Below are 21,567 nucleotides of genomic sequence, written 5' to 3' on the forward strand. Positions count from 1 at the left end.
AAACTTCCCATCTGCCCTCTACTCCTTTGCCTTATGGGAAGTTCCTCCCAGAGCAATGGAATTCTGGTGTGATTCAAACCTAGATCCAGCTTCAAGGAGTACATTTCTCTTTCTGTGTGTGCGGAGGGGTGTCTGTGTATTACCCATGTGGGTGTGTGCTAGAGACTGACATGGAGTGTCTTCTTCTATCACTCTGCCTTGTTTTTTTGAGGCAGAGTCATTCCCTGAACCTGGAGCTCATCCGTTCAATGAAGCTGACTGGCTAATGGTCTTCAGAGATTGGCACCTGATTGGTTGACAGAATTTTCCCATGAGCCTAGGGGATCTCCCTGTCTATGTCTCTCCAGCACTTGCCCGTGACTGCTATGCCACCATGACTGCCCTCCCCTTTTAGTATGGGTTTTGGGGCTCAAACTTGGGCCCTTATGCTTTTGAGCACTTTACCAGCTGAGAGATCTCTCCAAACCCTTTGCCCTTATTAACCAATCCCATACTAACCATCTTTCAATTCTTGTGAATCTCTCATCTCGTATACTTTGGACTTTCACTTTGATTCTACAACTAAAGTGGACCCTGTTACAAAAGCCGTCCACTTTTTTCTGTTGTGTTCATTTGAGGACATAGACAGGGAGATCCCCTAGGCTCATGGCCTTCCTAACATAGCCTACTTGGTGAATCCAGACCAGTAAGAGACTATGTCTAAAAAAAAAAAAAAAAAAGATGGCACCTAAAACGTGAAACCTGAGATTGTACTCTCATCTCCACATGCATGTTCACACGTGAACACACATACCACCACCACATCACATCACATACCAGACAGAGGGATAAATTCCCTTTACTGGAGACACCCATATGGCCTAGGTCAGAGGCTGTGAGTGGGAAGGCAAGCTTAGAGCCACAATGGGTGCTGCTGGCTTCTAGTAGAGGCTGGAGAGACTTCCAGACATCTTATGGTGCCCAGAGCAACAGCCTACACCTGCATTTCCTGGCACCATAAGAAATGCCAAGGCACAGAGACTAGACTAACTATAAAGAATTCCAAAATCCTCATCCAACTCAGAGGATGGCGTGATGGCCAGTGGCGAGAACCCCACCTCCTTCGTCTGCTCCAGCAGGAGTACGCCTTGACTTGAGCTTAGCAGGGTGAGGCTGACCTTGGCATCTTCCTCCTCTGCAGCTCTGTGCTCTATCCCTCAGGCCTGCAGCTCGCTGATCGAAGGTAAATTCTGCCACATGAGGGCACAGGGAGGCCTGAGCCGATACGTCTGAAGCCTTTCCTCACTCTGGCACCTGGCAACTTCGCAACTGAAGAGTTTTATTTCTTTTGTTAGGCACCCAAGTGTCTACCTCCTGCAGAAGCGAACTGGGATGGAATTTGGGAATCAACTCTAACAGACAGGCTAGAAGGCACGTGTCAGAATTAGTGAGTGAGTGTGAGGTTTGGCCACCTGGAGATGTCAGCTATCCGACCTGTGTGAGCTCTCATGTCAGGCAGCCCTGATGTTTGGGCAGAGGATGGGTGTGGGACAGAATTCTCTTTAGCCCAAGAGATGAGCATTTTCTCACTGGATCTGTTTTCCTATCTTTCCTGAGATAGAAGAGATTACCAGAATCCATGACCTAGTTCCCTCACCAGCCTCACAGTCAGAGTGGCTGTCACCTCAAAATTCTGATTTCATCACCACCACCACCACCACCACCAACATCACCACCATCACTGCCACCATCACCACCAACAACAACATCACCACCATCACCACCACCACTATCAATTAACTTCTCAGAGAATTCTCATATGGTTCAGCAAATTAATTTGTTCATCGAGTCTATGGATAAAAAACTGGCCTGGATAAGGGGTGAGAACTAGGAAGACAATGGAGACATCAGAGCCATAGACGTTTTCCTTGGAGATCATTTTCAGCTCTAGAAACAGGCCTATCATGGCCCTGGGCAATGGTTCTGCTTCAATTGCCGTGCCATCTGTTGGGAGACAAACGCACCACGTCTTGCTGACACTGCCCTCCAGCTCCCTTACTAGAACTCCAGTTTCACCATGCCTAAGCTGCTCAGTGCCTGGGATAAGCAAGACTTCTGTCCTGGGAGCACCTCTAAATCTGATGCTTTTTCTCTTCTCAGGAGTTGGGACTCCTTAAGACACAGGTGGCTTCCACCGTCTTTTCTGTCCTCTGGAGCTGTTTGTTGTAGAGGTCATTTGGTGACCAGGCATCTGGGTGGCACACTTCTGTCTGGCTATATTGAATGGAGCACATGAGGGAAAGGGACATATTTTATTTCATATTTTATTCTTCTGAACCCCAGAACTTGTAGAAGAGAAGAATTTTCAACCCCCGTAGTGGACTCAAAGAATATCAGCACCATCTGTCCCCATTGTCTTCCTCAACTAAGCTCGGGGGCCTCTCTCTGATTTGTGGATATTATTTACTCTCAATCCAATCCCTAATATCTTTTTTTTTTTTTTTTTTTTTTTTTTTTTTTTTTTTTTTTTTTGGTTTTTGGTTTTTTTCGAGACAGGGTTTCTCTGTGGTTTTGGAGCCTGTCCTGGAACTAGCTCTTGTAGACCAGGCTGGTCTCGAACTCACAGAGATCCGCCTGCCTCTGCCTCCCGAGTGCTGGGATTAAAGGCGTGCGCCACCACCGCCCGGCTCCAATCTCTAATATCTTATATCTCATTTGCAGAAATGGCCTAAGATGCCACCCCTTCCCTCACAGTACCCTCCCTCCCCAGATCTACTCTGAGGGGCTGGCTTTCTAGTGTGCTTAGCTGGTGAGCCTCAGCAACCCTGCTTTATCTGCTTTCCAAACCAAAATTTTGTCCAAGATGATTTTGAAAGGACAAAAATGAAGAGAGAATGAAAAGGTATCTTAAGGAATTGTGATGTTGAATTGTTTTATTTTTATTTATTCGACAAATATTTATTGAGTGCCTACCATGCTTCAGCACCTTGCTCGTTGTCACTGCACATTGATGAATAAGTCTGATATACTCCCTGGATGGGTCAGGGCCCCAGCAGGAAACAGCTGCTATATTCAAGAGGTAATTAAAGAAAGCCGAATGAAGAAGCAGCCTCTGGATTGCAAATCCAGTCTCGGTAGAGAATTACAGCCACCCTGTAGCCTACCAGGAAGGAGCCAGACCAGTATGTCTCCAGTTGATCAAACTTACCTGGGAGTCAGAGATCAAAGGGAACCCCCAGTGCAGTTTTCAGGGCAGAGTGCAGCAGAGCCCTGGTTTGGAATCTAGCAGGGATGTGCAGGCAGAGAGAAAGCAGATTGTGGCAAGCGCAAAGAAAGAAATGAGCCAGATTGGAGAAGAACACGTTAAGCCTCAGCTTCGCAGAGAGAATGGTCAGGGAAGTGTTCTCAAATGGTCTTGCAAGGGAGGAGGGAGAAAAGAGGATAGTGACAGATAGTATGCACAAGGGCCCTGGACAAGAGAGCCCTTGCCTAGTTCCAGGAGCTCAAGGAGTCCAGGATGGTGAGAGACCATTGGAAGAGATGGCTTTATCTGAAACTATAAAGTGCATCTCATTGCCGGTTCAAACTTAGCCTCCTGCTGTTCCGCTGGCAACACTGCCCTGCTCCTGTTTGCTTTAGTCAGGTGCATTAAAGTGGAAAAAGTCAGCTGACTTTTGTGGAAGGCTGAGAAAGCATATTTAGGACCATAAGGAAACAGGGATCAAAAATAGCACTTTTGCTGGGTGAGGGAGAAGTTGCTATTTAAAGTGGAAACAAGAATAAAAAAAAAAAAAACTATCTATGCACTCCTTCTGTGGGTATTTGTATCGATAAAGTTTACCCTTTTTTTGGACTGCTTTCTGCCCTGGTTAGATCTGGATTTCATACACAGTTTATTCCCATCCTATCCAGATACCTCCTTAACCAAACAACTGATTAATGACCAGAGCCAAAGCTTCCCTTCAGATGCGCTGTGAGCTTTGAAATCATGGCTAAACAGAAGTGTGATTCTCACAGTCCCGCCATTTATCTTCTTCTCTTGTACAAACAAGCCAGCGTCAGCTATGGACAGCCAGCTCCAAGTGCTGTGCACCCGTCTATTTGTCTTTAAGGAGAAGGAGAAAGAGTTGGCATTTTCCCTGTAGATGACTGTTGCCATAGTTACAAGGCTTTCATCCATCTTTCAAAGTTCTTCATCTTTCTGCTTGTCTTGGTTTCTTTTCTTGTTGCTATGATTTGAAAAAAAGGAAATTACCCTGACAAAAGCAACTTAAGGGGGAAAGATTTTATTTTGGTTCAGTGTACAGCCAGTCAGTGAGGAGGTCATAGCAGCAAGAGTTGGAAGGGGCTGATGTCATTGCATCCGCGACCAGGAGGAAAGAGTGGCGGGCGCACGGATGCGAGCTTTCGGCTTGTTCCTTCCACTCTTACAGTCTCATTTTTAACAACTAAGCAGAGATTCTCACATCCCCATCCTTCCTGAGTTTCTGATTCTTTCCACTCCCACTCCCTTGTCCACAGTCTTTCTTCTGTACATTCCCAAGGCAACCAAGACCCTACTGTCCTAAACGGAGCTAACAGCTGGCAAGCCTTCTAAGTAGGACACCGTGTTAACGCCTACTGCGTAATTATCCCAGCGAATTTTTGTAGTAATGCCATGCCGTATATGTACATGGGACAGTCTCACAAGAGTTGTTCAGCCCCAAATGTCAATAAGAGGTTCAGAACCTTGCCATAGGCTAGATGAGGCAATACACCCCTTTAATCCCGGCAGTCAGGAGACAGAGATAGGTGGATCTCTGTGAGTGTAAAGCCAGCCTGGCTTGCATACCACATTCCAGGCTAGCAAGGGCCGTATAATAAGACTCTTCTCACAAAACAGACACAAAACCTGCCACAAAACTGTCTTTTGTGGTGAGGTTGTCTTGTGAAAAGTTTTTTCCTTTAAAAGGTAACATGGCATCATAATATTAAATAGGGCTTTTTAAAGTAGCCCTGGCTTTCCCTTCACTCTGCAGCTCTCTCGTTTCATTGGGAGAATGGTCCACACTAGCCATCCTTTGAGTTTTGAAGGACTGGGTTTATTAAGAAGGCATCAAACAGAAGTAAAAGAAGAAAATAGCAAGCAGCAGAAAGGCGGTAGAGATTCAGGTCAGACAGTTACTCCATCACAGAACTGAGGGGGGAAGCCCCAGGGACCAGGGGTGCCAGCTGGAGCAGAAAGTCTTCTCCTCGGTGATGATTAGCTGTTCCCACGGTGGGCATTTGTATACCATGACAAACTGTAGCCGAGACTTCCCTTTGGGAAGATGCCTGGGAACAATTTACCTCCCAGCTGTGTTCAAGGACACAGTACTTTCAGGCTGACAGTTCACTCTCAAGGGTGTGGTACGTTCACTCTTGTCTGTTCTGCTGGTCTCCTTTCCCATATAATAGGCTTGGAGTGGGGGGCAGCACAGCCTGGACAAGGGGACTTGGAGGACACTCTAAACATGCTTGGGTCTGAAGTGTGCCAACCCCACTTCCAGAACCAGCCTCTCAATGAACTTAAGCAACACACAACCGTCTGCTAACATGGCGTATTATACCCACCTCTGGTGGGGGACAGAGCGGTCATTCCACGCCTCACTTTGTGGATCCTGGAACTTGGCTTTGTTCTCAGCAGTAAAGGTGGGACCCTGCCTTCAGAACTGTCTCTTTGCCAGCATGGATGTTCTGGGTCTGTTTTGTACCAGCAGCAACTGTGGGTGTGGATCAGGCAAGCGTGTGCTCCTGCCACTGTTAGATCTATCGTAGGTGATCTCAGACCAAGCTAACTGGTTCAAGTGCCACTTTTCTCTTCCTCTGCCATCTTGCTGTTAACAAACGGTGAGCTCTTCTCCCTGTGGTAGCAAACCCGCCACTGTGAAGAGGAGGACATGACCTTTCACAATCCTCTAGGACGGTCTCTTGCTCGGCCCTGCTAGGCCTCCATCCTCACAACCCCCACGCTCTTTCCAGGTTAATCACTTCCTGTTGCCGTTCATCAGCTAAGACGGGCAGCTGAACCAAATATGGTGGCACATCTCATTGTCCTAGCACTCAGGAAACTGAAACAGGAGGATTATGTTTGAGGTTATCCTGGGCTATATGATGAGATCCCGTCTCAAGTTAAAAGAAGGAAGAGGAGGAGCAGCTGAAGCTGTTTGATTTGGAAAGCTAAAGTCATAAGCTACAACCAAGAGAGAAAAGAAGTTGTCCTGAATTGTGACCTAGAATAGCTTACCAAGCAAAGAGTAGGGATAGAGGACACTACAGGCTGTCCACTGAGGTCTCAGGAAGAGCAGGAATAGCTCCATGATGGGCCCTTGTACCATCATGCCTGGAGCAGCTACTTAGGGAAGGTCATCCTTCATCCTCGTTAGCCAGGATTTGAATATGCCCCAGTCGCTCTGCTGGGTCGCTCTCAGCCTCCCTTAGACTCAGATTGCTCTTTTGGAAAATGAGAATAGCACTGAATACTCAAGAATACTCTTGAGATTCAGATGGGGTTAGAAGTAGGAAATTGCCTGACCCACACAGATATAAACAGTGGTAGGTCTTGTCAAATGCCGAGGGAGAAAACCTCACAAGTGGGGCTGCGGGGCTACTGCAGGTGGGCACTGAAGTAGCGAGAGGGATCGGTTCTGGTCCCCCTGAGAGGGGTACTCTCTGTCAGGACACTGGGCATCCTCTGTGGACAGGTAAACTCTTACTTCCTGAGTGTAGCCCTCATAACGTAACCTCTCTCCTCTGCCCCGGTGTGTTTTCTTTAGAATGTCAGTTCAATTTGACATCATAGATTTTACTCGTGACACTCTGTAATGGGTTGAATTTGAAATGTTTCCCGATGGAATTACACATTCGAAGCCTTAGTCCCCAGCTGGTAGCACTGTTTGGGGAGGAGGTGGAGACATCCTGGAGAACAAGTCTTGAGGCTTTGTAGCTAGCCTACCTCCTGTCCACTCTCTGCTTCAACAGTGTGGATCCAGCCACCGGCTCCTGCCAGCATGCCGCCCTTGTCTGCTGCCATGTCCTCCCCTCCATGACGGATTTTTATCTTCCTGAAACTGTGCACCAAAATACGCCCTGCCTCCCTTAAGTTGCTTTTGTCTGTGTATTTTATCCTATCAATGACAAAGTCAGAAAACAGGAATTCTATGGTGTTTTTTGTTTTGCTTCTGCTGCCCCAGAAGCTGGAGCAATGACACACCATGGGCACTTAATGAAACTGGTCCTTGTTGACGTTCATAAACTACTTGTTAAATTAACCGCCTCTCTTTTACAGAGACATGAATGAGCTTAGAGAGGCTGAGAAATCCGCCTCTGATCACATGACTAAAAAGAGGACCCTTTAGCAGCTACAGGAAATGCTTTGTTTCACCAGTAGCACCGACCCCGTGGCTCCTTCAAAGGCGCTGCAGAGACACTGGGTCCCTCCTTAGAGTTCAGAGCAGTGAGGCTAAAGTGTAGGTGGAGTTAGGATGACTTGAGATGCCAACAAGATCTAGGCCACCTGACCTCTCATAACTCCCCATGAACCCAGATATGTTTAGTTGTAAAAAAAAAAAAAATTCTAATAACATCACCCAAGATCTGAACCATCTCTCCAGTCCTTGTCCTTAATTCTTTTGACCCATCCCATTTTGCTGGACTTTTATATATTTCCCCAGCTTTTTACTGCCTCAATTTGTATTGAAATATACTTCTGCCTTGTATTTGCATGCCTGCAAGAAAGTTTCCATACTATAAATTCCTAGAACTGAGATTGCTGAACTAAGGCATATGTACATTATAAATTTGTATTAATATAAGATAGCTAAGCCATCCTTCTAGATCCTGTATCTGTTACTTATCTATTGAAAAAGTAGGAACTTGGAGTTGAGTGCTGGATGGAACCGATCCTTGCTTTAGGATTGGAGCTGCACTGGCAGAGTGGACTGGCATTTTCAGATTCTAAGCACTCGGCAGGGAAGAGCTCTGACCGTCCATGCTGGAGGCAGATCAACTCGAGTCTCTCCCTTTGCCAGATCTCTAAAGCCCTAGTGGGGTACCAGCCATCTGAATGGTTTCCAGGGAACTGGGTTGCCATCTACTCTGCTGAGTCCATGCTTGGTCTGTTGGTGCACAGTGACGGGAGCAGGGGAATTAAGTCATCAGTCCTCACCAGCCAGGATCTGGCAGGAGAGGTGGCATAAACCGTCCTGGAAATCCTGCCTCCGACAGCACCCCTTGGGTTTGCCGACTGTAGAATCTTCATGCCTTGCTTGGTGCCAGCAAGGCAGAGTGACCTAACAGGCAGCTTTCCCAGCTGTGAAATCCAAAGTTGCCCCCAAGTATGGAAACTGATCCTGAGACCCTGGATATTTCTTCATGCCCAGATGGTATGGAAACAGTAGCTTTGATGGTTTGGGGCATAAAAATCAACTGGAGAATTTGTGGAAGCTATGGAAGCTCGAGTGGCACTCCCAGAAATTCTGACTGTAGATCTGGGCCCCAGAACCCATATAAGGATGAAGCCCCATGCTGCTGACACTGGCCACTGGGCTATACATGTATACATTGGAGAAGCAAAGTGTAGGCACCGCGCCCTCATGAGAGTCTGTGATAGGTTTGGATTGGTGGGAAACAGTGAAGCAAATTCTTTCTCACACACACCCCATTTATTCCCTTTCCCCTTCCCTCTCAAACTTACAAACAACTCACCCAGACATTTCCCGGCTATCTGGGCACCTCCTAAATGCTTTTGTGTCTTCCTTTCCTGGGGTCTACCCTACTCACCTTTCTCTCTTGCCAAGACAGACTCTGCCAGCTGCCTTTTACTGAGGGTAGGAAGTAGGGGTAGGGAGGTTATGCCTTCTAAAGTTCCTTCAGTAGTGATCCACTGGCCTGAAGGAGGGTGGGGTCCCCAGTTTAGAACCATCGTCTAATCGAAATCCCTTGCTGTCAGAGAGGAGCAGCCTTGAGTAACTGATAAAACGTTCAGGAGAGCAAGCCAGGCTTGGTGGGGGAGGGATTAATGTGGGGACTCCTTCATGGGGGTTTGCAGCAGGGTAACCTGCTCTCCAAGCCAGTTGCTTTTCCGCTACCCTAGGGAGCTCAGCAAACAGTAAACAGACAACACATGAAATTGCACAAACGCAGAGCAAAGATTTACCTAAGGTAGAGTATGGTCAACTGACTGGGTGGGACTACATGACAGGGACATGCAAAACCCTCAGCAATCATGTAAAAGAGCATTCAAAGGCAAACTTAAGAATCAAAATTTGTGACCAAAAAAAATCCATGATTTAATAAAATAGGTAATGAGGTTTTGGTTATGAGCCTAAACTTTAATGACTGAGCCATTTCTCCATCCCAGGAATGAGGTTTCATAGCTAGGCCCTACTTCCCGCTCTCTCTATGTCCAGACTCCACATGCAGCAGGACCAGCCTGCCCCTGCTTCCTTCACACCCCTCGCTCGCCTGCTGCCATGTCTTCACTTCCTTCATGGACTGTATTCCCTTGAACTGTAAACTGAAACAGCCCCCTTTTCCCTGAAGCTGCTTCTTGTCAGGTGTTTGTCACAGGAAAGAAAAGCAGCAAAGACCCCAGTGTTCGAGAGGTCCTGAAAAAAAAGCCCACAACTTACTTGCTTTCACAAAAAGTCTTTTCAGCATCATTTAGAGAAGATGTGTGGAAAAGACTCCCTTAACTCACAAGCTGCATCCTCGAGAAGGTTTTCAAGAAGGGAGACAAAGGATGTGAGGGTCTGGGGATCTCCGCGGGTGCATGGCTCCTTCCAGTGAGCAGCTGTTTATCCATCTGTGCTGCACTTGAACCCGGCCAAGGCCAAGTTGCCCCAGAAAGCCAAGCAAATGGTACAGGCTGCTGCTAGGAACTGGAGGATGAGAAGGGAAAAGACAGTTCTGGGACCCGGTTTGACATTCTTGTGCTGTTCTGGGAACCTAGGCCTGGCTTCATTGTGTCTCAGCAGAAGTAGAGTGCTGGGTGGGTGACAGTTTCATATGCATCCATGAGAAGAGGAAAATAGGGCCAAGCAAGGCCCTGCTCTACATCCCTGATTCTATGGTTCCCTAGCTCCCTACCCAGATGTTTGGCAGTTTGATATGCCCATAGAAGAGTGTTGTGGTTAGTCAGCAGGACACACAGCTTCTTAAAAGTGGTGCTTGGCTTTTGTTTTTATACTCATACTTTTGTGTTTCCAAATGTGGTCTATGGGGCTATGAAGATGACTTAGCAGGCAAAAGTGCTTGCTGCTAACCTGAGTTTAATCTTTAGAACCCACATGGTAGAAGGCTAGAATGAGCTCTTGTAAGTTGTCCTCTAACCTCCACATTCCAATATACACATACACAATACATACATACATACATACATACATACATACATACATACATACATACAAAAAATTAAAAAATAAAATCACTGTGGTCCATGGAACAACTCTATCAGCATCTTCTAGGAGATTGTTAGAAATTCAGTCTTGGCTCCACCTTAGACTTAGGGTACTGGATCTTGTTTTAAGGCGGTCCCTGGATGATTAGCATGTCTGCTGAAGCTGGAAAATGAGCTGTCTTGGGAAATCGGGAAACTGCTCCAGTCCCTGTCTCTATCACTGACTCCCACCCTCGCCCGTGACCTTGGGTAGCATGATCATCTTTTTCTATTTTCAGTTCCTAGTCTGTAAAGTGGAAGTACCTCTACTGGCATCTCCTGAATCACAGTCTGTTATATGTCTTCAAAAAGGATGAGCTCTATAAAAGCTTAGTCCTTTTCCTGAAATTATATTCTATAGCTTGTATTTTATAAAAGTTTGACATGTTTGGAAAATCTCAGCCATGACTCTCCTGTTCCAACTCCCCTTCTACATTCATTCACTTATTAAATCATCCAAAATTTTTGTAATTGGCCCATCGCCTTCATCCAGTCTATCTATTCTTTAAAATATGCCATCCTGACCTGTCCATTCTGCAACCAAGTCCTTCTACTAGCCAGTCTAGTAAAATGGCTTCATCATGAGTACAGTCATGAGTGACACTCTGTCAGTCTATAGCTCTGGAAACGTAGGATCGGGGAAGCACAGATCCAAAGCTTACAAAGGAGCATTGTGTGCTGCCTCTTAAGTCTCTAAACTGCTTTCATCCAAACATCTTCCCTCCTTTGTCAAGCTATAAAGAAATGCCTATGCCCAAAGGAGAAGGAAATAGGGTAGGCAGGCAGGTATGATACATATGAGTTTAGCCAGGCATCCAACCATCAATGGAAAAGGCCCCTGAGCATGCCAACTTAAAGCAGAAAGAGAGAGGATGGGGGTGTGGCTTGGTGGATGAGAAGTGCTTAGCTTGAACGAAACCCTAGCTTTCATCCCTAGCATTGCAAGAAGTGCGTTGGCCACCAATTTGAGTCATGTGAAAGAAAGATGCCCTTGAAAAAGTATGCGTTGGAAAGGGGGAGCTCTCCAATATACATTTAATATTGTCATAACTAAATCCCTGCGTTTTGGGGGCATGAGATATTTAATGATCATAGGTACACACAAGCAGAAATATGCAGGCTGCACATTGAAACTCAGCGGGGATTATACTCCTGCTGCCATGTCCACAGTCAAGAGCAGACGAGCGCCCAGCAGCTGCTTTGTGCCTCACCCTGATGCACCCCTTCATAAACACCTGGCAGCACAGACCCATTTGAAGTTACGGTTCCACAGAAATGGGATCAGACAGGGCGTGCTTTTATATCTGCTCACACTGACGTCATTGTATTTGTATGATGTCCCCTGTGTCGCGTGTAGCAGCAGTTTATACAGAAAACTGTACATCAGTGAAAAGAATTACATCACTGCTGCTACAGAGTGACTTGGTTACCAGTGCATGTCTACTTCCCCCGTTGCTGAATGCCGGTGTCTTAGCCACATTCTCTCTCGTGTTCTCAGCACTGAAAAGCAAGCATGCAGAAAACGTCTGGAGTAGCTACTGTGTGTGACCCTGAGTGGATTAGCCCAGTTCTTCATTGGTCATTTGAAAAATAAATGGAGATGTGATAACACATGTAAAACTTCCTTCAAATAACAAGGACAGGTGAGGGCCAGTGAGAAGACTTGGCATGCATGTGATCTTCATGCCCCAGCAGTGTTTGGACTGCTCTGCATTAACCCAGGCGGCGCCTTTACCCTCAGGTTGTATAGTTGCTCCCATTTTATAAAAGCTATCTGGATTGTTTTTCTTTGCACTTATTTAGTGTGTGTGTGTGTGTGTGTGTCTACACATGCACTTGCACACTTAGCACACGCGTGAAGGTCAGAGGACAACTTGGGGGAGTTGGTTCTCTCCTTGCACCATGCTGGTCTGAGGTATTAGCCTCAGCCACGAGAATCTTTACCAGAAGAGCTGTCTTACCAGCCCCCAAATCTAAACTAAGGTGGCATGAAGCTGAAAAGTAAAACCCAAAGTCACTGCCCTTCATCACGCCCCTTGCTGCCCCTCAGAGGTCTTTATTAATCCTTCCTTCAGGCACACACAAGGACCTCTTTCTCAAACTCCTGTTTATGTCCTCAGCCTGAACTTGCCACTCGCATCCTTGAATAGAATCTTCTAGCTATATAGCCCTTCTACCACTTATTAGAATACAAAACAAACAAAAAAAAAAAAAAACCCTTTCTCTGTCACAAAATGTTCTTGTTTCTGCTGCCTGGAACACTTTTCTCCACCCTTGGCTGTCTCCTTATCTTTTAGGTCTCACCCTAATTATCACTAGCATGGAGTTCTTGGCCGACATTGTCAGGATTAATACAGCATGTTGTCATCCACCCTGGTTTCCGATCTGTTTCCTTTCTAGGGTTGTTCCCTGTACTCTTTGTATTGCTCTATTGTCTTGGTTATGACTTTTCTTATACAGAGGAATAGCTGGTAAGATGTCACCCAAAGCTCCTGCTCACAGTTGTGCATACAATGCCTGACAATATCAGGGTTTGGTTAACATCTTTGAGGAAACTGCATGACCTCCAAGCCAACTGTTGTAGGAGGTCGCTTGCTCTTTTCCTGGCCACCCAGACTCGAAATAATCACACAGAAACCATATTATTTACAATACTGTTTGACCAATAGCTTAAATGTATTTCTGACTAACTCATATCTTAAATTAACCCATCTCCATTAATCTATTTATCGCCACTTGACTGTGGTTTACCAGCAAGATTACATCCAGTGTCTGTGTCTGGCAGGATACACGGCTTATCTTAAGTCTGCCTTCTTTCTCCCAGCATTCAGTTTAGTTTTCCCCACCTAGCTCTGTTCCACCCTGCTCTGCTATAGGCTCAAAGCAGTTTCTTTATTAACCAATGGTATTCACAGCATACAGAGGGGAATCCCACATCACCCAAATCTCTGACATTGAAAGCTATAGAGCTCCTGTATCCCGATATCTGTTGATGCCCAAACCAACATTCCAGTGTGGTCTGCTTCTTGGCTAACCATATCTGGAAAGCAGCATGGTGTCACTGTAAGCCTAGAGTATATTAGACAATCTTCAACTGGTTGGAAGGTCCTCTACACCCTTTAAGTTAGCAATAGACACTATGACACACAGAATCCCCCAAGTAGTACTGCCTAAGATTCTCTTCACGTGATTAAAATTAGCACTACTTATTTGCAAAAGATATCCCTTTCTAAGGTTCTCCACCATTCTTAAAAGACTAATTTTTATTGCCCATTTCTTTTTAAATGTTTTATTTTTAATTATTCCATATAATATATTTTGATCCTAGTCTTTCCCTTCCTCTAACTCTTCCCAGAGTATCCCCACCTCCCTACTTACCCAACTTCAGGCTCTTTCTCAAACAAAACAAAAATTAAAGCAAACAAGAGAAAAAAAAACACCAAAACACACACACACAAAGTTATGTTGACCAACTAACTAGTCCTGGGCATAGGGTCTGCCATAGAGTGTGGTTCACACAAAACCATCTTTATTGGGACAATCAACTGGTTTTTTAGAAAGTTAAAGGAATGAACAAGTCAAGGGTTAAAAGGTAGGAGACATGATCAGGGGTAGCTTGGTTAATGTACTAGCTCTGTTCCATTCTGGTGGCTCCCCAGCTGGCAGGCTCAGACCTCATGCCTGTCTTTGGTACCAGCCGGCCATGAAGAAGCCAGTCAATTTGTTTGAGTCTTTCAGAGTGTGCCAGAGATGCTCAGGTGGCCTTTCCCAAGGGAGGGGGCAGGGAAAGGCTGGAGAAGGGTGAGCTGTAAAATCAGGAGTGTGCAGCTCCTACCGTTTCCTCCTACCATGCTGCCTTGGCACTAGCTGGCCAAATATGCACTCTGACGTGTGCCAGCTCTTTGAGCAGTTGACAGTGTACGCTGTCACCTGATGGGATCTGCTGGTCCCCGGGAACGCAGAACATGGGCTGATGACCACAGTTAGGAGTTGAGAAAGATTCCCTAATAGCTGGGGACCTGAAAAATAAGAGAAGGGGTCCTTCACCACAAGGAACTCTTGAAAGCCACTACAGAGATGTGTGAGATTGTCAGCCGTTACACAGAAAACAGGCTAGCAGTTCCGAGGGTTAGTGGAACACGGGGGCTGGTGTGTCTACACCTTATAGAAATCCTGTTTCCGTACATATACATCCTACTGGCACTCTTGATACACTGGAGAGACTCCCTGTAGACTCTGGTCAGATGGCAGCTGCCAAACTGCATTCCTTGGATCTGTGGTTCTTTTCGTGCTGATTTTGCCCTCTTTTGGCATCTGAGGACATTGTGAGCTGCATAGTCACAGAAACATGGCCATACATCCTGAATGCACAGGGCTGCCCCACAAGGCCTATGTTCCCTGAGGTGTGGGTACTGTTCTGCTTAAGAAACCCTGAATTGTAGTGTCTGAGGGCCTGAAGGTAGGCTTCCTAGGAGAGAAGTATCTTCTTTGCAAAGAAATTCTCTTAATTGTTCTTCTCAAGAGTGGCCTTGAGAGTCCCCCAGGAGGTCCTGTTTGAACATAAATTGGGATTCTATGATTCTGGGTAAATCTAAGAGGCTCCTGGACATGCCCCTGTCTATGGATCCCATTTGAGTACCAAGGACTGTGTGTGTCTAATCCCCGCCCCACTTCCCTCTATCTCCAGCCCCTCACCCAGCCTTCCCTGTCCCACTCATTTCGAACATTTGATCACTTTGGCCTTGTCATCAAGAAACATGTGCTGGTATTTAAACTCCACCGCCTAGATGACGGTTCCTCAGCAGCTGTTGCTTGAAGTTCAAGGTGTTGATGAAATCAATGGACTCCGTAAGAAAAAAAGGGTCCCAAGGGACCTGATCAAACAATGAGCCCCCCCCACACACACACACACACTCCCCAATCGTGAATGTCAAGATCTTTCTCGTGTGATCAGAGGCACACTAATGCAAGCAAATTGCTTTAACACAGTCATTTCTATAAAGGACCAGAATATAAATATTTGGGTCTTTATAGGCCATATAGTCTTTATGAACAGAAGAAAACAATTGGATTCTGGGAAAGGGTCATAGGTAATGTACACAAAAGTGAGTGTGGTTGTATTATAATAAAGTTTTATTTACAAGAAGCAGGCAGTGAGGTGATTTGCAATAGTTTGCAAATTCTGGTTCTAAGTATTTTGATTTTTTTCATGTCTCTCCAGCTCTTACATGTAGTCTGTGGTTTTTATCTAAAATAATTCCTATTTCTTCATCAACAGAGACAAAAGACAACATAGGGGAAACCTTACTGAAAGGGGGCTCAATCATCACTTTGAGAAGGAAATGTCTAGGGGACAAAAGGGAGCAGATTCTATTTCTTTTACTGAGTAACAGTGTTAAAAGCAAGCATATCTTGAGTTGGCACAATCATAATTCTCTGTCTTCTCATGCCAGTTTTTCACAAGGAGGACAAGACAGGGTGACAAATAAGAAACAGAACACTGTGCCACGGGCTGTCTTTAAATTTAAGGCTGTCTTTCTTCTTAAGCATGGATCTTCTGCTTCTGAGACCCACGGGGGGGGGGGGGGAGGCAGCAAAGACTGCATCTCTCTGCCAGCTGACCATGGACATTGTTTGAAACTTTGGTCTGTTTTCTTGCCAATGCCCGTTTCTGTGGAAGACTCCTCTTTGTAGAGAGCGAGAATACTGCGCATATGAGGATGCTGATGTCACTCACAGCAGCCAGGCTGTACTAATGGGTTGAACTGCAGAGATCCACAAGCTACATTCCACCCTGACCCCCTTTGGTCTAAGGATATAGAAAGAGTCACATATAAAAATGGTCCTATGACACACAGACATTTGTTGGTCCAGGCACAGACCCCTGGAAAAAGATTTATCTTTAAAACCCGTGCATTAACTTATAGCTGAAATGGCTCTGCAAAGGAGCAGCCACCCCATTCTCTGCTCCCTGCCTTCTCACAGAACTAGCAGGATCCAGAACCTTGTGATTACTCAACACAGAAACTGAAGATAAAGACAAGTGAATCTCCACACAGCCCACAGCTTGAGTAAAGTGTACACAGCCCTTGGTACTCAGATGGGATCCATAGACAGGGGCACATCCAGGAGCCTCGCAGACCCTACCCAGAATCAAAGAATCCCAATCTACATTCAAACAAGACCCCCTGGTGAATCTCAGACCCACCCTAGAAAAGAACAATTCAAATCTTTGCAAAGAAGATAGTTCTCTCCTAGGAAGCCTGTCTTCAGGCCCTCAGACACTCCAGTTCAGGGTTTCTTAAGCAGAACAGTACCCACTCCTCAGGTAACATAGGCCTATGGGGCAGCCCTGTGCACTCAGGATGTTTGGCCCTTCTGTCTACCATCCCTGTCTTAGCTAGGATTTTTTGTTGTGAAGAGATACCATGACCACAGCCATGGAAACTTTTTTTGGTTTTTTTGAGACAGGTTTCTCTGTGTCACAGCCCTGGCTGTCCTAGAACTCACTTTGAAGTCCAGATTGTCCTCGAACTCACTAAGATCCGCCTGCCTCTGCCTCCTAAGAGCTGGGATTAAAGGTGTGCACCACCACTGCCCAGCTGGCAACTCTTATATATAAAAATCATTTAATTGGGGTGGCTCTCTTTCGGTTTCAGAAGTTCAGTCCATTATCATCATGATGGGGAACACAGGCAGACATGGTGCTGGAGGAGTAGCTGGGAGTCCTACATCTTGCAGGTAACAGGAAGTTGCCTTAGATCCTGGGCCATATCCTGAGCATAGGAAACCTCAAAGCCCACCCCGACAGTGACACGCTTCCTCCAACAAGGCCATACCCTCTCCAACAAAGCCACACCTTCTAATAGTGCCACTCCCTAAGAGATAATGGGGGCCAGTTACATTCAAACTACCAGTCCCCATCAGATACCTCTCACAAAGCCTATATCATTCGAAGAAGAAAAACCCCTGTCTACTGACAAAATAATTCCACTTGAGAGGAAAGGGTATGGCACCTTTGTCACTGAGATAGCAGATTCTCTGCCCAGATTCTCCAGCATGAGGACACCCCATCATGCAAGTTTTGAATGTGAGGTCAGACTTCTCTGTAACATTTTCCACAGAATGTATCACTCTTCCCACATATGTGCTTGCATACATATTCAGAAATACACATATACACAAAAACACATGCACACACACATCAATGCTCTAGTGTCAAGAAAAGTGCTTGTGTTTCAGGAAAGTGGAAAGGACATCAGGGGAATCTCACTGCTTGGCCCATTATACTGATTTTCCATGTTTTGACAATAAGTCCTTCTGCACAAAGTAAAGAATTGAACATCAACAGTATAAAGAAGTATAAGGAGGAAATTGCAGACATCCCTGGAGAGTCAAACTATTCTTAATAGTTGCTGCAGTCTAGTGAACATTACGATGTATCAGACAGAACATGGCTTGTAGTTCACAGAGTCATTCATTCACATAAAACCGCATTTAACCAGTGCTGTTTTGTGTTTGTTTGTTCATTTGTTTTATGGATATCAAAGTCTTGGGTCATGATTTCTTTCACTGGTGACTTCCAGGCCTTGCTTTCTCCATTTTTTTCTCCATCCCGAATAGCAGATGAGGCGAGGCAACAGGAGCACATACTCCCACCATCTTGGAACTTAGCCTAACCCAGAAAGATTGATAAGACAAAAACTCACAGGTGTATGAATATCGTGATGTATTTTAAACAGAAAGCCCATTCCCCCCCTCCCCCCCCCCGAGCATCACTCCCACTTTCATACCCAGGTATCACCATTGTGTCCACTTTAATTATGCAGCTCATGGGGTTTTAAAAGTGGCGTAGCCAGGAGGAGGCTATCTTGCTGTGCATAGTTTAAGAAGGGGGAAGGGTTTCTCAATGAGAGTATGAGCTGTGAGGGTACAATTCTGTCTTAGGGACCTAAGAACTGCTAACTTAAACCAGCCTCCAGAGCCGTGACCAACAAAATAGAAACATTTTCTCAGTTCAGGGAGCTAATTACAAATCATATCTTCCTCAGCTTTAAAGCCATGAACGCCCTGAACACTGAGCTACACAGTGGTTTGCCAGAGACCACAAGACTATAAGCTCGGTTGCAGTATTTTGTTCCAGGTGTTTACAATCTTATGCATTGGAGTTACATCCTGGCCCCTAGCAGGTCAAAGGTGATCACGTTGTCCAAGCTGTGAGCTGCATGGGGCTTCACTGGCCTTTATTCTGGACTTCTGCATTGAGTTCACCCAAGGTTCTGGATCCTCCTAGTTATGTGAGAAGGCAGGGAGCAGAGAGCAGGGTAGCTGCCCTCTTGCAGAGCCATTTCAGCTGTAAGTTGATGCACAGATGTTTAAGAACTGAAGCAGTGTGGGCAGCTTAAGTAAAAGGAAAGGAAAGCGTGAGCAAGTTTGTGTGATGCCGGGCCAGCAGTCACAGCTGGGTAGGGGACTCGAGAAATGTGACTCGATGGCAACTCGTATAGAAAGGTAGGGAGCCAACTACAGCAGGACCTTGAAGTCTGCATAAAAACTCTGGATTCCCCAATAAAGAACTAACCCCAGAACCACCCCCTTTAGGCACAAGTACACATGCATTGCTCATCTCCGAGCTGCCCTTGCATGTAAGAAAACCCTAAAGGAAACTGTGACTTCTCCCAAGAGTAGCACGTGGAGCCAGCGATCTCATTGCAGGTCCCCCAGCACCGTAACTTCTGTTTGACAGGATTACTAATGGACCCCGGGCCTGAACACCATAAACTCTGCAAGTGACAGAATGCTTTTGTTCTCAAGGGCATGGTGTGCCCAAACCCCAGAGCACCTTGGAGAGGTGAGCCTGAAGAAGCCCAACCCTTCCTCGCTTCTCCACTAGAGCAGAGCAGAAACTACTTTCCTCAATTTTCCCTCGGCCTGGAACTAGGAACCTGCCCACATACATCTTAGAGATGTTTTACTGCCCGGCTGGTTGGGGAGAAGCCTTCATGAGAATTTATGGCCTTTGCTAGGTTGTTGAAGCTGACCTCCATGCCACTAAATAACTTACCCAGAAAGTTCTGCAAAGATAGCAATGCCCCCTGGGTAACTTTTGGAAGACTCTCTTTTCTTCCTTGGGAGAGTTCATCTGCTCAGATCACCCATTCGTCATTTTAGCATGTCAGGGTCCCTTCTCCATCTCCAGCTAGACAAGGCTCTGAAGTGACTAAATGGTTGCGGGTCAGTTTTTGTGATTTATATGCCAGAGATAAACAGCAAGAAAAGTGGGGCGTGGAACACCCAGCTCCCTTGCTCTGACAGTTATCAGTGATAAAATCATTTTTTTTAATTACTGGAGAGTATGATATGGAACACAATTGATGCGCTGTATGAATTCCACACCTGTGGGGTCAGCCAGCCCCCAGTGGGAATTCAGCGAGGTCTGATGGATGCATCTCTGTGAAACCGTGGCCAGTCTTTTATCTTGTTCCCTACATGGAACAGAACAGCAACTACTTACACTGAATTTATATAATATTCAGGATGGAAGTAATGTAGAGGCATTTTGAAGTGTATCCAAGATCCTATTACATAGAGACTTGAGTACCCTTAGTGCGTTCAGGAGGAAACATGAGATGAAGGACACCATATTGAGAAAAATAAGAACAGCATTCTTGAGGGGAAAATATAGTATAGAAGACAGAACCAAACACAGGCTGAGAGAATATTTTACATGACTCATTAAATGTTTGTCCAAGGATCATGTGTTACCGTACTCCCATAGGGCGTTTTCTCCCTGAATGTGATCACTTTGGGCTCTTACGTTAAGTTCTTTTAAATACCAGTGACTGCAAAATATGTTTCCAAATCTGGCCATCTAACCTTCCCTCTTTGTAGACTCGTTTCCCTGGCAGTGAGGGAGCAGCACCCGCTGCACACAGAACCCCACTCAGCCCCCAGTTATTGACTTGCTGATGCTTCTCTTGTTTGTTATCAGTATGAAATTACAAATTCCCATTTGTTTCCGTGGTTTATAAGTAATTACCTTGCATAAATATTTTAATGTTCAGAGTGTGCCGTTGGGAACCTCCTTCAGGGGGAGTGGTCTTCCAGCAAGCTCTCATAACACGTCCTTTTTAACGTTTCCCTTTTTGCATAAGATGTTCTGGACTCATCTTTTTGCTTTCCTACTCTAGCCTGAGCTCCATTTCTCCAACAAGCCCAGATACCGCTTAGTGAGTAATGGCAAACAAAATCACAATATTTATCCATTTTCGCATTGGGTGGCATTAAATGATTTCCAGTACCAGGCTTTTATAAGAGAGCTCCACTGTCTGAATATGTCTGCATATTTTGGAAAGGTGTTTACTAACTTATGCTGGAGATAGAACTAGGGATAGCAGTGGGTAATTGAGACCTCTCTACTTGGGTAACAAGAGAAATAACACCAGAAGCCCTCACAGAATGGTTTTATTCATAATCCATGTATGTTTATATATGTATACTTAGCTTTAGATAGTACCACATATTCTAAAAGGCTTGCAACATTGATTTAGGTCTGTCAGGGAGAGGATATCTTGGATCCCACTGGGAGGACCAGATAATCAGTGGCAGAGGTAATGGTGGCTTATTGCTGTCGATGACCAGAAGAGGCAAAATGGCCAAACTCTATGGAGATAAGCATCTCCGTAGAGTTCTGTTTTAAGATATGCAAAAGAAATTCCCAGCGTACACATCTCCCACTATCTTCAGGATGGCTTCTGTCTCAGCCCTGACAATGTGCAGCACTTCAGGAGTGGAGACCCATTTCTTGGGTACCAGCTCTGCCATGGTGGTTAAGGTCACTGCTTCATCTTTAAGGGCTCCTCTCTGGGGAACGGAGGAATGACCCAAGCACAATTCCTATCTTCTGACTTCTAGAGATTCATTGATAATCCCTGGGCAATCAATCACTGACAAGCCAAGAGAATATATATCTCTTTTTCTCCATCTCGAGAGTCGCTTAATGTCTGAGCCATTTGAGATGGATGAGTACCTGCCACTTAGGGACGCAGGCCAAGCAAGAAACTGCTTTGGGCCAACAAAGTAAGCTAGTTCAGGACTTTAGAATTAGATTCTAGGCTTACTGTGGTAAGAAA

General features: G+C 45.6%; 1 protein-coding gene across 4 annotated transcripts in view; it reads left to right on the plus strand.

Annotated features, from left to right (window-relative positions):
- Prickle2 (prickle planar cell polarity protein 2) overlaps window positions 1-21,567 on the plus strand; it is a 355,220-nt gene that overhangs the window by 327,396 nt on the left and 6,257 nt on the right. The gene's annotated exons all lie outside the window — the stretch shown is intronic.

Source organism: Chionomys nivalis, chromosome 1 (assembly GCF_950005125.1).
Source record: "Chionomys nivalis chromosome 1, mChiNiv1.1, whole genome shotgun sequence".
NCBI classification, from domain to species: Eukaryota; Metazoa; Chordata; class Mammalia; order Rodentia; family Cricetidae; genus Chionomys; species Chionomys nivalis.